Source organism: Xenopus laevis, chromosome 2S (genome assembly GCF_017654675.1).
Source record: "Xenopus laevis strain J_2021 chromosome 2S, Xenopus_laevis_v10.1, whole genome shotgun sequence".
Classification (NCBI taxonomy): Eukaryota; Metazoa; Chordata; class Amphibia; order Anura; family Pipidae; genus Xenopus; species Xenopus laevis.
In genome coordinates this window covers 146,652,793-146,665,571 of record NC_054374.1, presented here as the reverse complement: position 1 = coordinate 146,665,571, position 12,779 = coordinate 146,652,793, and the positions used below count along the sequence as shown (strand labels likewise).

The 12,779-nt window shown below is 43.2% G+C and overlaps 1 protein-coding gene across 1 annotated transcript in view; it reads left to right on the top strand.

Moving 5' to 3' along the window:
- LOC108709955 (microtubule-associated tumor suppressor candidate 2) overlaps positions 1 to 12,779 on the top strand; it is a 288,085-nt gene that overhangs the window by 176,537 nt on the left and 98,769 nt on the right. The window lies entirely within an intron of this gene.

The window sequence follows — 12,779 nt, the reverse complement described above, 5'->3', positions numbered from 1 at the left end:
TGTTAGTGGATAAAAATAGGAGGGTTTATGGCTGCCAGACATTGGCATTAAGATAAGAGTATCGGGGTGTTACTAGCCAACTTACTGCCTTAGGGTGACACACTATTTTTGTTTGCAAGTGGAATTAAAGTTATTGGGTTTAAACCATGAATTCTGCTATTATGCTTTTCACAGCTGCCTGATTTGAGACAAATGTAGAGACCATTAGGTTAAGTAAGTCCTTATAGCTTTAAATCCCTACACTACCTCTTTGTTACTGGGCAGATGCCCATGTACTGTATCTAGCTATCTAATTTACATATGTGTATCATTGGCCAAGAGGCTTATGACCACTTCCTGCCATACTTTACTTTAATACTTTAATATAGTGTTTGGTTAGGGTGGATCTTTCTCTTTGGCCTTCAGTCGCTGACCAAGCTGGATGTGTTCCAGGGAGCCTGGGATCAACAACGTTCCAGTAAAGCGGTTCTACCCAAGAGGGACCCCTCTAGTGAAAGTTGGGGCACAGTTACTCTGTGAACAAGGCGACTTATCGACAGTTTAAATATTGTAATAGCACTTTCTAGGAAAGTGAGATAGAGAGATTAGATAGAACAGGCAGCCTGTGCTCCAACAAGGATCTATAGCAGGCAGTAGCTCTCCCCTAGGCTCTGATTTGCCTAAATTAAAGGGACTGTAATTTGAAGAGGTATTCATGCATAGGTGTCTCCCTGATCCATTTCACTGTATGGATCCAGACCACAAGGGGCATTTACAACCTAGAGGTGTAACTTAAACTTCCCTAGTTGTCTCCACATGGTGTCACAGTGTGCTGTCTGCTTGACTGTCCTGACCGTACGATCTTGTGCTGCATTGCCTCTGGGGATTTGTTAGTATTTAACCCTGTAGATCATTGGCTTGGACAATAAACTGTGTTCTGTTTGGTTGCAGCAAGAACCTCCTTATTTTTATGCACAGTAGTCTAAGTGAGTTGGAGTTCTAGTGCACCTCCCCCCTCATACCTTCCACATATCGAAAGACCCATTCTGGTGTGTTAAGAGTCAAGTGAAACCCTTACGCTACTGTGTTCAGTTGGACATAACCTATTATAGGTTAATATAGCCCAAAATAGTCTTACACAATGTAAGAATGTCGCCATAGACTTGTGTATATAGTGACATATCAGTGCGAATGAATGAAGAAATAGATCCAGTATGTAGGGATGTAGCGAACGTCGGAAAAAAAGTTCGCGAACATATTCGCGAACTTGCGCAAAAATGCGAGCGGTTCGCGAACGGTTCGCGAACCCCATAGACTTCAATGGGAAGGCGAACTTTAACATCTAGAAAAGACATTTCTGGCCAGAAAAATGATTTTAAAGTTGTTTAAAGGGTGCAACGACCTGGACAGTGGCATGCCAGAGGGGGATCAAGGGCAAAAATGTATCTGAAAAATCTGCCTGTGTGTGCTTGGAAGAGATAGTGTAGGGGGAGAGCTGTTAGTGATTTCAGGGACAGATGATAGTAAGCTTGCTGGCTAGTAATCTGCTTGATACTGCTCTGTATTGGAGGGACAGAAGTCTGCAGGGATTTGAGGGACATTTTAGCTTAGGTAGCTTTGCTGGCTAGTAATCTACTGTTCTCTTTAAACAACTGCCATACGTTGACCTTGTAGGCATTGTTTGCCCAGTTTTTTTGGACGCAGCCACTGAAGCACAGTTGCCAGAAAAAATATGCCATATAAATGCTGAAAATAGTAATTTTTCGCCATACGTTGACCTTGTAGACATTGTTTGCCCAGTTTTTTTTGGACGCAGCCACTGAAGCACAGTTGCCAGAAAAATTATGCCATATAAATGCTGAAAATATAAATTTTTTTGGTTGCAGCCACTGAAGCACAGAGGCCAGAAAAATTATGCCATATAAATGCAGAAAATATGCATTTTTTTGGTCGCAGCCACTGAAGCACAGTTGCCAGAAAAATATGCCATATAAATGCTGAAAATAGTCATTTTTTGCCATATACGTTGAGTCAACGTATGGCAAAAAATTACTATTTTCAGCATTTATATGGCATATTTTTTCTGGCCTCTGTGCTTCAGTGGCTGCGGCCAAAAAAACTGGGCAAACAATGCCTACAAGGTCAACGTCGTTGACCTTGTAGGCATTGTTTGCCCAGTTTTTTTGGCCGCAGCCACTGAAGCACAGAGGCCAGAAAAAATATGCCATATAAATGCTGAAAATAGTAATTTTTTTGGTCGCAGCCACTGAAGCACAGTTGCCAGAAAAATTATGCCATATAAATGCTGAAAATATAAATTTTTTGGTTGCAGCCACTGAAGCACAGAGGCCAGAAAAATTATGCCATATAAATGCTGAAAATATAAATTTTTTTGGTTGCAGCCACTGAAGCACAGAGGCCAGAAAAATTATGCCATATAAATGCAGAAAATATGCATTTTTTTGGTCGCAGCCACTGAAGCACAGTTGCCAGAAAAATTATGCCATATAAATGCAGAAAATATGCATTTTTTTGGACGCAGCCACTGAAGCACAGTTGCCAGAAAAAATATGCCATATAAATGCTGAAAATAGTCATTTTTTGCCATACGTTGACCTTGTAGACATTGTTTGCCCAGTTTTTTTGGTTGCAGCCACTGAAGCACAGAGGCCAGAAAAAATTAAACCAGTAGGGTTTGCACCCTAGTTTGTAACGGTGGCGGAGGGAGGAGGAGGACGCTAAAGGACAGCTGTGTGTGGAGTCATGAGGCTTGAAGAGAAGGACAGCTGCATAGAAGTCAGAACAAGTCTTCCGGCGTGCAGTAACCCTCCGAGATCCACCCCTCATTCATTTTAATAAAGGTCAGGTAATCGACACTTTTGTGACCTAGGCGAGTTCTCTTCTCAGTTACAATCCCTCCTGCTGCACTGAAGGTCCTTTCTGAGAGCACACTTGAGGCTGGGCAAGACAAGAGGTTCATGGCAAATTGTGACAGCTCTGGCCACAGATCAAGCCTGCGCACCCAGTAGTCCAGGGGTTCATCGCTCCTCAGAGTGTCGATATCTGCAGTTAATGCCAGGTAGTCCGCTACCTGCCGGTCGAGGCGTTCTTTGAGGGTGGATCCAGAAGGGTTGTGGCGCTGCCTTGGACAGAAAAACATTTGCATGTCTGACGTTACAGACTGGCCAAAGGGCTTTGTCCTTGCAGGTGTGCTCGTGGCAGGATTACTGGCACCTCTGCCCCTGGAATGTTGATGAGTTCCTGAAGTGACATCACCCTTAAAAGCATTGTACAACATGTTTTGCAGGCTGGTTTGTAAATGCCGCATCTTTTCGGACTTGTGGTATGTTGGTAACATTTCTGACACTTTATGCTTGTACCGAGGGTCTAGTAGCGTTGCGACCCAGTACAGGTCCTTCTCCTTAAGCCTCTTGATACGGGGGTCCTTCAACAGGCATGACAGCATGAAAGACCCCATTCTCACAAGGTTGGATGCAGAGCTATCCATCTCCGCTTCCTCATTATCAAGGACTGCATCATCCACGGTCTCCTCCCCCCAGCCACGTACAAGACCAGGGGTCCCCAAAAGGTCACCACTAGCCCCCTGGGAAGCCTGCTCCTGTTGGTCCTCCTCCTCCTCCTCCACAAAGCCACCTTCCTCCTCTGACTCCACTTCTGGCACCTCTCCCTGCGTTGCAGCAGGTGCCTGGGTTCGTTCTGGTGATTCCGACCAGAAATCGTGCGCTTCCAGCTCCTCGTCACGCTGGTCTACAGCCTCATCTGTCACTCGTCGCACGGCACGCTCCAGGAAGAAAGCGAAGGGTATTAGGTCGCTGATGGTGCCTTCGGTGCGACTGACCATATTTGTCACCTCTTCAAAAGGTCGCATGAGCCTGCAGGCATCGCGCATAAGCACCCAGTAACGGGGGAAAAAAATCCCCAGCTGTGCAGATCCAGTCCTACCACCCAGTTCAAAAAGGTACTCGTTGACGGCCCTTTGTTGTTGCAGCAGACGTTCCAACATAAGGAGCGTTGAATTCCAGCGAGTCTGGCTGTCAGAAATCAAACGCCTGACTGGCATGTTGTAGCGCTGCTGAATGTCAGCAAGGCGTGCCATGGCTGTGTAGGAACGTCTGAAATGGGCCGACACCTTTCTGGACTGGGTGAGAACGTCCTGGAATCCTGGGTACTTGGAGACAAAACGTTGGACTATTAAATTTAACACATGTGCCATGCAGGGCACATGTGTTAAATTGCCTAGTCTCAACGCTGCCAACAGATTGCTTCCATTGTCACACACCACTTTTCCGATCTGCAGTTGGTGTGGGGTCAGCCACCGATCGGCCTGTGACTGCAGAGATGACAGGAGTACAGATCCGGTATGGTTTTTGCTTTCCAGGCACGTCATCCCCAAGACAGCGTGACAACGGCGTACCTGGCACGTCGAATAGCCTAGGGGGAGCTGGGGGTGCACAGGTGTGGAGGAGGAGAAGGAGGACCCAGCAGCAGAGTAAGAAGAAGAAGAAGACGAGGTAGAGAGCGATGGAGGAGTAGAGGTGGTGGCAGAACCGCGTGCAATCCGTGGCGGTGACACCAACTCCACTGTTGTTGTTGAGCTACCCATTCCCTGCTTCCCAGCCATTACCAAGTTCACCCAGTGGGCAGTGTAGGTGACATACCTGCCCTGACCATGCTTGGAGGACCATGCGTCAGTAGTCATATGGACCTTTGGCCCAACACTAAGTGACAGAGATGCGGTAACTTGGCTCTGCACATGTTGGTACAGGTGTGGTATTCCCTTTTTAGAAAAAAAATTGCGGCTGGGTACCTTCCACTGCGGTGTCCCAATTGCTACAAATTTGCGGAAGGCCTCAGAGTCCACCAGCTGGTATGGTAAAAGCTGGCGGGCTAAGAGTGCAGACAAGCCAGCTGTCAGACGCCGGGCAAGGGGGTGACAGTCAGACATTGGCTTCTTACGCTCAAACATGGCCTTCACAGAAACTTGGCTGGTGGCAGATGACTGGGAATGGGAACAGGTGGTCAAGGTGGAAGGCGGAGTGGAGGGTGGTTCAGACGGGTCAAGGAGAGCAGAGGTAGAGCAGTAAGATGCTGGACCAGAAGGAGTGTGGCTTTTAGTTTGCCTGTTGCCTTTGAGGTGTTGCTCCCAAAGTGCTTTGTGCTTGCCGCTCATGTGCCTTCGCATAGAAGTTGTACCTATGTGGCTGTTGGGCTTACCAAGGCTCAGTTTCTGACTGCACTCATTGCAAATTACAATGCTTTTGTCAGAGGCACACACATTAAAAAAATCCCACACTGCTGACTTTTTGGAAGTGTGCGATCTGGCGGTAACAGTAGAAGTTGGCGGAGTTGGCGGTATTGGCGGCAATGGCGGGTGCGTTGGCCGGCTGAACACAGGTGCCGATACATGTTGTTGCCCTGCTGATCCCTGCGGGCTGTCCTCCCTGCTTCTTCTAAGTCTTATTCTCCTACTGCCTCTCTGACTCTCCGTCTCTCCATCTGAACTACCCTCCTCTTGCTCTCTTCTACTAGGCACCCACAAAACATCAATCTCCTCATCATCATTCTCCTCAGATGCATCAATTTCTTCTGACACATCACAGAAGGAAGCAGCAGCGGGGACCTCCTCCTCATCACTCATTATGTCCATCTCTATCGTGTTCTCTGCCAGAATTAAATCTGGTGTAAGGTCCTCATCTCCTTCATCTTCTTCTGGCAATAATGGTTGCGCATTACTCAGTTCAAGAAACTCATTGGAAAATAACTCCTCTGACCCCAGTGAAGAAGGGGCACCGGTGGTGGAGGAAGTGTTACGTGGGGTGGCCATAGCAGTGGAGGATGAGGAGGATGTTGTGGTAAAGTTAGAAACGGTAGAGGATGGGGTGTGCTGTGTAAGCCAGTCAACTACCTCTTCAGCATTTTGGGAGTTCAGGGTCATTGGCTTTTTAAAACTGGGAAATTTGCTAGGGCCACAGGATTGCATAGCAGCACGGCCCCTAGCACGGCCTCTGCGTGGCGGCCTGCCTTTGCCTGGCATTATTTTTAAAAAAACAACAACAACAACAAAAACTCAGTTGGTTTTTCTGGAAACGATAATACACACAGCTAGATGGCGGGTTGAAGAAAACACTGTGCAAATAATGCCTACAAAGTCAACGTATACACTACTACAGCGGTGGATACGGATTACGTAAAATATATGAATGCTGCTTGAAAAAAAGTAACTCAAGTGGTTTTTCTAGAGACGATAATATTATCAATATTTAGACAAAATGTGAACAAGGTCACACAGCTCGATGGCGGGTTGAAGAAAACAGTGTGCAAATAATGCCTACAAGGTCAACGTATACACTACTACAGCGGTGGATACGGATTACGTAAAATATATGAATGCTGCTTGAAAAAAAGTAACTCAAGTGGTTTTTCTAGAGACGATAATATTATCAATATTTAGACAAAATGTGAACAAGCTCACACAGCTCGATGGCGGGTTGAAGAAAACAGTGTGTAAATAATGCCTACAAGGTCAACGTATACACTACTACAGCGGTGGATACGGATTACGTAAAATATATGAATGCTGCTTGAAAAAAAGTAACTCAAGTGGTTTTTCTAGAGACGATAATATTATCAATATTTAGACAAAATGTGAACAAGCTCACACAGCTCGATGGCGGGTTGAAGAAAACACTGTGCAAATAATGCCTACAAGGTCAACGTATACACTACTACAGCGGTGGATACGGATTACGTAAAATATATGAATGCTGCTTGAAAAAAAGTAACTCAAGTGGTTTTTCTAGAGACGATAATATTATCAATATTTAGACAAAATGTGAACAAGCTCACACAGCTCGATGGCGGGTTGAAGAAAACAGTGTGCAAATAATGCCTACAAGGTCAACGTATACACTACTACAGCGGTGGATACGGATTACGTAAAATATATGAATGCTGCTTGAAAAAAAGTAACTCAAGTGGTTTTTCTAGAGACGATAATATTATCAATATTTAGACAAAATGTGAACAAGCTCACACAGCTCGATGGCGGGTTGAAGAAAACAGTGTGCAAATAATGCCTACAAGGTCAACGTATACACTACTACAGCGGTGGATACGGATTACGTAAAATATATGAATGCTGCTTGAAAAAAAGTAACTCAAGTGGTTTTTCTAGAGACGATAATATTATCAATATTTAGACAAAATGTGAACAAGCTCACACAGCTCGATGGCGGGTTGAAGAAAACACTGTGCAAATAATGCCTACAAGGCCAACGTATACACTACTACAGCGGTGGATACGGATTACGTAAAATATATGAATGCTGCTTGAAAAAAGTGACTCCGGTGTTTTTTCTGGAGACGGTAATATTATGGATATTTAGACAGAATGGGAACAAGGTCACACAGCTCGATGGCGGGTTGAAGAAAACAGTGTGCAAATAATGCCTACAAGGCCAACGTATACACTACTACAGCGGTGGATACGGATTACGTAAAATATATGAATGCTGCTTGAAAAAAGTGACTCCGGTGTTTTTTCTGGAGACGGTAATATTATGGATATTTAGACAGAATGGGAACAAGGTCACACAGCTCGATGGCGGGTTGAAGAAAACAGTGTGCAAATAATGCCTACAAGGCCAACGTATACACTACTACAGCGGTGGATACGGATTACGTAAAATATATGAATGCTGCTTGAAAAAAGTGACTCCGGTGTTTTTTCTGGAGACGGTAATATTATGGATATTTAGACAGAATGGGAACAAGGTCACACAGCTCGATGGCGGGTTGAAGAAAACAGTGTGCAAATAATGCCTACAAGGCCAACGTATACACTACTACAGCGGTGGATACGGATTACGTAAAATATATTATGGCTGCTTGAAAAAAGTGACTCCGGTGTTTTTTCTGGAGACGGTAATATTATGGATATTTAGACAGAATGTGAACAAGGTCACACAGCTCGATGGCGGGTTGAAGAAAACAGTGTGCAAATAATGCCTACAGGGCAAATAATGCCTAAAAGGTCAACTTATACACTACTACAGCGGTAGTAAAATAAAAAAAAGTAAAATAAAAAAAAAATGAATATTAAAAAAAAAAATTAAAGTTGGTGCTGCTGAACTACTAGGAGCAGCAGATTAGCACACCAGTCCCACTCCCCAACACTGCTAGACTAATAGCACTGGGCTCTTATAGTAGTAGTAGTAGTAGTAGTAGTAAAACAACAAAAAAATAAATAAAAGCAGTCCTTACAAGGACTACTGTTATTGCAGCAGTCAGCAGATGAGATCAGAAGCAGGACAGCTGCCCACTGCAGCTACATACAGAGCACTGCAGTAGAAGGTAGATTACTAGCCAGCAAAGCTACCTAAGCTTAAATGTCCCTCAAACCCCTGCAGACTTCTGTCCCTCCAATAACAGAGCAGTATCAAAACGATTACTAGCCAGCAAACTTTCAACTGTCCCTGAAATCACTAACAGGCAGCAGCTCTCTCCCTACACTATCTCTTCAGCACACACAGGCAGAGTGAAAAAACGCTGCAGGGCTTCGGTTTTTATAGGGAAGGGGAGTGGTCCAGGGGAGAGCTTCCTGATTGGCTGCCATGTACCTGCTGGTCTGGGGTGAGAGGGCAAAAAAAAGCGCCAACAATGGCGAACCCAAAATGGCGAACGTCGCGCGACGTTCGCGAACTTCCGGCGAGCGCGAACACCCGATGTTCGCGCGAACAAGTTCGCCGGCGAACAGTTCGCGACATCTCTACCAGTATGTGTATATACAGTATATCTATTGGAATCTATATTTGTTTATCTTTCTTTCATACACTTTACAGAGAGGTTTATTAAGGTAGAAAGCTATTCTCCTGTGTTAAGCACTTTTTAAGCTATTGTGGCTTTTTAACTTTGTCTAGTTAAATTGATTCAATATTTAATGTATTTGCTAGTGAACCTATTGCACAAAAATCGCGCAAAGGATGGTTTTGTAGAGAAATACATTACTGTTTCCCAGGCAGATTATATTTATAGACCGATCGTTTTTTCTGGCCAGTCGGTAACAGAGGCCTTGCCTGCAGAGTCTTCCTTAGGAAAGTGAGATGTGAATAGAGAAAATCACGAAGAAATTAGGCAGGTGAGAAAATGTCAGGGTTACATGTCACATATCTGCCAACTGACTGGGACATTCTGCTCCCTGCTAGCAGCTGATAATTGTGTCTGCTGATACTGAGACTGAAGAGATACGGGCAGAGTGTTTGCAAAGGTGAAGGGGGTGATGGAGTACCCAGGATGCCCCTGTCTTGCTGAGCATCTCCAGGACTTCAGTCGTAGAGGCTCTAAATGGACCCGTAAGAGGGGAATATAGTTGTAATAATGGCGTGCCTTGACTGGTGAAGATATGGGATAAGAGAGAGTGATAATGAATATCAGAGTGGAACACACACTTTAATTGTTTGTGTTCATACAGAGCATCAATTTAATTGAGGAGAGGCATTTATTATGTATAAAAAGTGGCCGTGGGGATTCCCAGGCAGTGTTTCAATGCTCTTGACAGCAGGCTGCTTTTCGGGGCTCCCTTTCCAGACAGCAAATCTTTGAACATACGTCGGCTCTGTGATGCGCTTAAATATCCTCAAACCCACGGACACAGCTGCTTTATTTGTGTTGGAATGCTCTGAGAGGAATGAAAGTCCCATTGTTACATGGCTGGGGAAAATCTCAGAGCCTCGGGAAAATAGGAAGACATATATATATATAGATCCAGGGGCGTAATTATAGAGGCAGGGGCGTAACTATAGAGGAAGCAGACCCTGCGGTTGCAGGGGGGGGCAGGAGTGTAGGAGGCCCAGTGAGACCCTAATTAATTAGCAATTTTAATATATCTTGGTAAAATAGGCCAACTTATAAATATTTTGGGGCCCTAAATTGAATTTGCTATGGGGCCCAGTAACAACTAGTTACGCCACTGTATAGATCAGAGCACCCCTGTGATAGTGCTTAGGTTGAACATTCTGTGCTGTTAATACAGGAAGGGAGGGTGATCCCAGCACATGAACATTTAACATTCCAGCAAATATTGGCTCTTTATTGAGCTGTCACAAAAGGGCAACATGGGCCACAAATGCATTATTTTTGCATAAATATATATGCTAATAATGCTATGGCTTTGTTTGCTTTACCTTACCTTCCTTATCATTCTTTCAATAATTTGGATCTCAATACCTTAGTTCTGCCAAAAATCATTTAAAGGAGAAGCAAACCCAGACGTTTTAAAAAAAAACCCTACCCCCCTACCCTACGACTTTTTTTGTTTGCTTCTCCTTTAAGAACATTAAATAAACCCTATAGGCTTGTTTTGCCTCCAGTAAGAATTAATTGTATCTCAGTTGGAATCAAATGCAAGGTACTGTTTTATTATTGCAGAGAAAAAGGAAATCAATGGAGTCTTTGGAAGATGGTCTTTCCATAATTCAGAGCATTTTGAATAACTAGTTTAATATATATATATATATTCCTGGTGCAATACCACCCCTTTCATTTGTAAAGGTGCTAAGGAAAATGAATACAATTATAAAAATGATATAATAGCAAAATGCAATTATACATATAGAAATAAAACTGTATTTAAATGATGATCTGAAGCAGCAAGTCCTTTTCTAGTTTTGTCAGATGTATTAATTATGCTTTTATTGTATAAATAGGGTCTCGCTATAGGGTGCTGCAGCAGGACATGACTATATTTTCATTCAACACTCTGAGAGATTTGCAGCCTGTTTGAACCAATTAGCACTTCAAGGGCAGAGCTGTGAGATTCCTTTGAAAGGGATCTGTGTATAATGTGACACTTTGGCTTCTGCCGGGACCCCCTCACATCTGCCGCTCTACACCTGTCCAGTCCCTTGTTGTCGAGCTCCATTAGAAAATGTCTGCTCAGGTTAAGGTCACTTTCCTTTTCTGTTTTGAGTGGGGAAATCTGTGTAACTATTGTCATCAAATGATTGAAAGTGATTGAAAGTGTCTGGTCTAAAAATGAACAGCCATAAAGAGTTTGGAACAACTTTAAGCTTAGAACACATTCAGTTCAGATATGTCTAAATGGGAAACTGGTGGTCATTTGCTTGTTCTGCTAATCTCTGGAAATTAGACAAATTAGTTCTGGGGTCTCCTCTTACTCACTTTATGTTTTCAGAGATGACTAGCGATGGACAAATTTGTCCTGTTTCAATTCGCCGAAAAATTTGCGAATTTCCCACAAATTTGCTAAACGCGACTTTTGACTCCGGCGTCAATTCACGGGCGTCAAACTCAACGCCAGCGACAATTAAGACACCGGCAAATTTTCGCTGCAATTTCCCAAATTTATTTACCAGTGGAAATTCGCCACGAATTCGCACCTGCCGAATAAATTCGCCAATCACTAAAGATGACATATAGCACCCAATGATCAGCTTTGATAATGCACAGTTGGAGGGCTGTAAATTGCACAAACATAGGGGCCCATTTACTTAGTTCGAGTGAAGGAATAGAGGAAAAATAGTTTGAATTTCGAATGTTTTTTTTGGCTACTTCGACCATCGAATGGGCTACTTCAACGTTCGAATCGAACGTTTCGAACTAAAAATCGTTCGAATATTCAACCGTTCGATAGTCGAAGTACTGTCTGTGTAAAAAATACTTCGACCCCCTAGTTCGCCACCTAAAACATACCGAGGCCAATGTGAGCCTATGGGGAAGGTTTCCTAACAATTTTCTGATCGAAGGATGATCCTTCGATCGATGGATTAAAATCCTTCGAATCATTCGATTCGAAGGATTTAATCGTTCGATCAAACGATTATTCCTTCGATCGAACGAATTGCGCTAAATCCTTCGACTTCGATATTCAAAGTCGAAGGATTTCAATTCGGCAGTCGAATATCGAGGGTTAATTAACCCTCGATATTCGACCATAGGTAAATTTGCCCCTCAATGTATGGGTATGGGAGAACGTTATCTGGAGACCTGTTATCTAGAAAGCTCCGAATTACCGAAAGGCTGTCTCTCATAGGGGTATATTTATCAAAGAGTGAAGTTAGAGATCTCTGCAGTCCGCAGAGTGAAATACCACCTCTCTCCATTCATTTCTATGGGATTTTTAAAGGCATATTTATCAAATGGTGAACTTTCACTATAACCCTTTGATATATTCCATAGAAATTAATGGAGAGTGGCGGTATTTCACTCTGTGGACTTCACTCTTTGATAAATATACCCCATAGACTCCATTTTAGCCAAATAATCCAAATTTTTAAAAAACAGAGAAATATTTTTCTCTGTAATAATAAAGCAGTACTTTGTACTTCATTCAAACTAAGATACTTACCAGCCTATTGGGTTTACATGATTTTCTAGTAGACTTTAGGTATGAAGATCCAAATTACAGAAATATCCATTATCCAGAAAACCACAGGTCCCAAGCATTCTGGATAACAGGTCCCATACCTGTATGTATTACCTAATGAAAATATTGAAAGGGGATCTATTGCGAAAATAAAAACTTAATATAGGCTTCATCAAACTAAAATAAGAAACTTTCTAAATACAGTAAAATCAATTCCAAATTCTGACCTGTTTCTGAAATAATCAAGTTAATCTTCGCGCTTCATTTCAGGATGTCTCTTCATTCTCTCTCCATGCAGAAGTCGGGAGTCTGATTTTGGCAGATAGGTCTAATACAGCCTTTGGGCGGTGCTCCTTCTGCCTAGAATATGTATTAGAGCTCACTATTTCAAAATGAC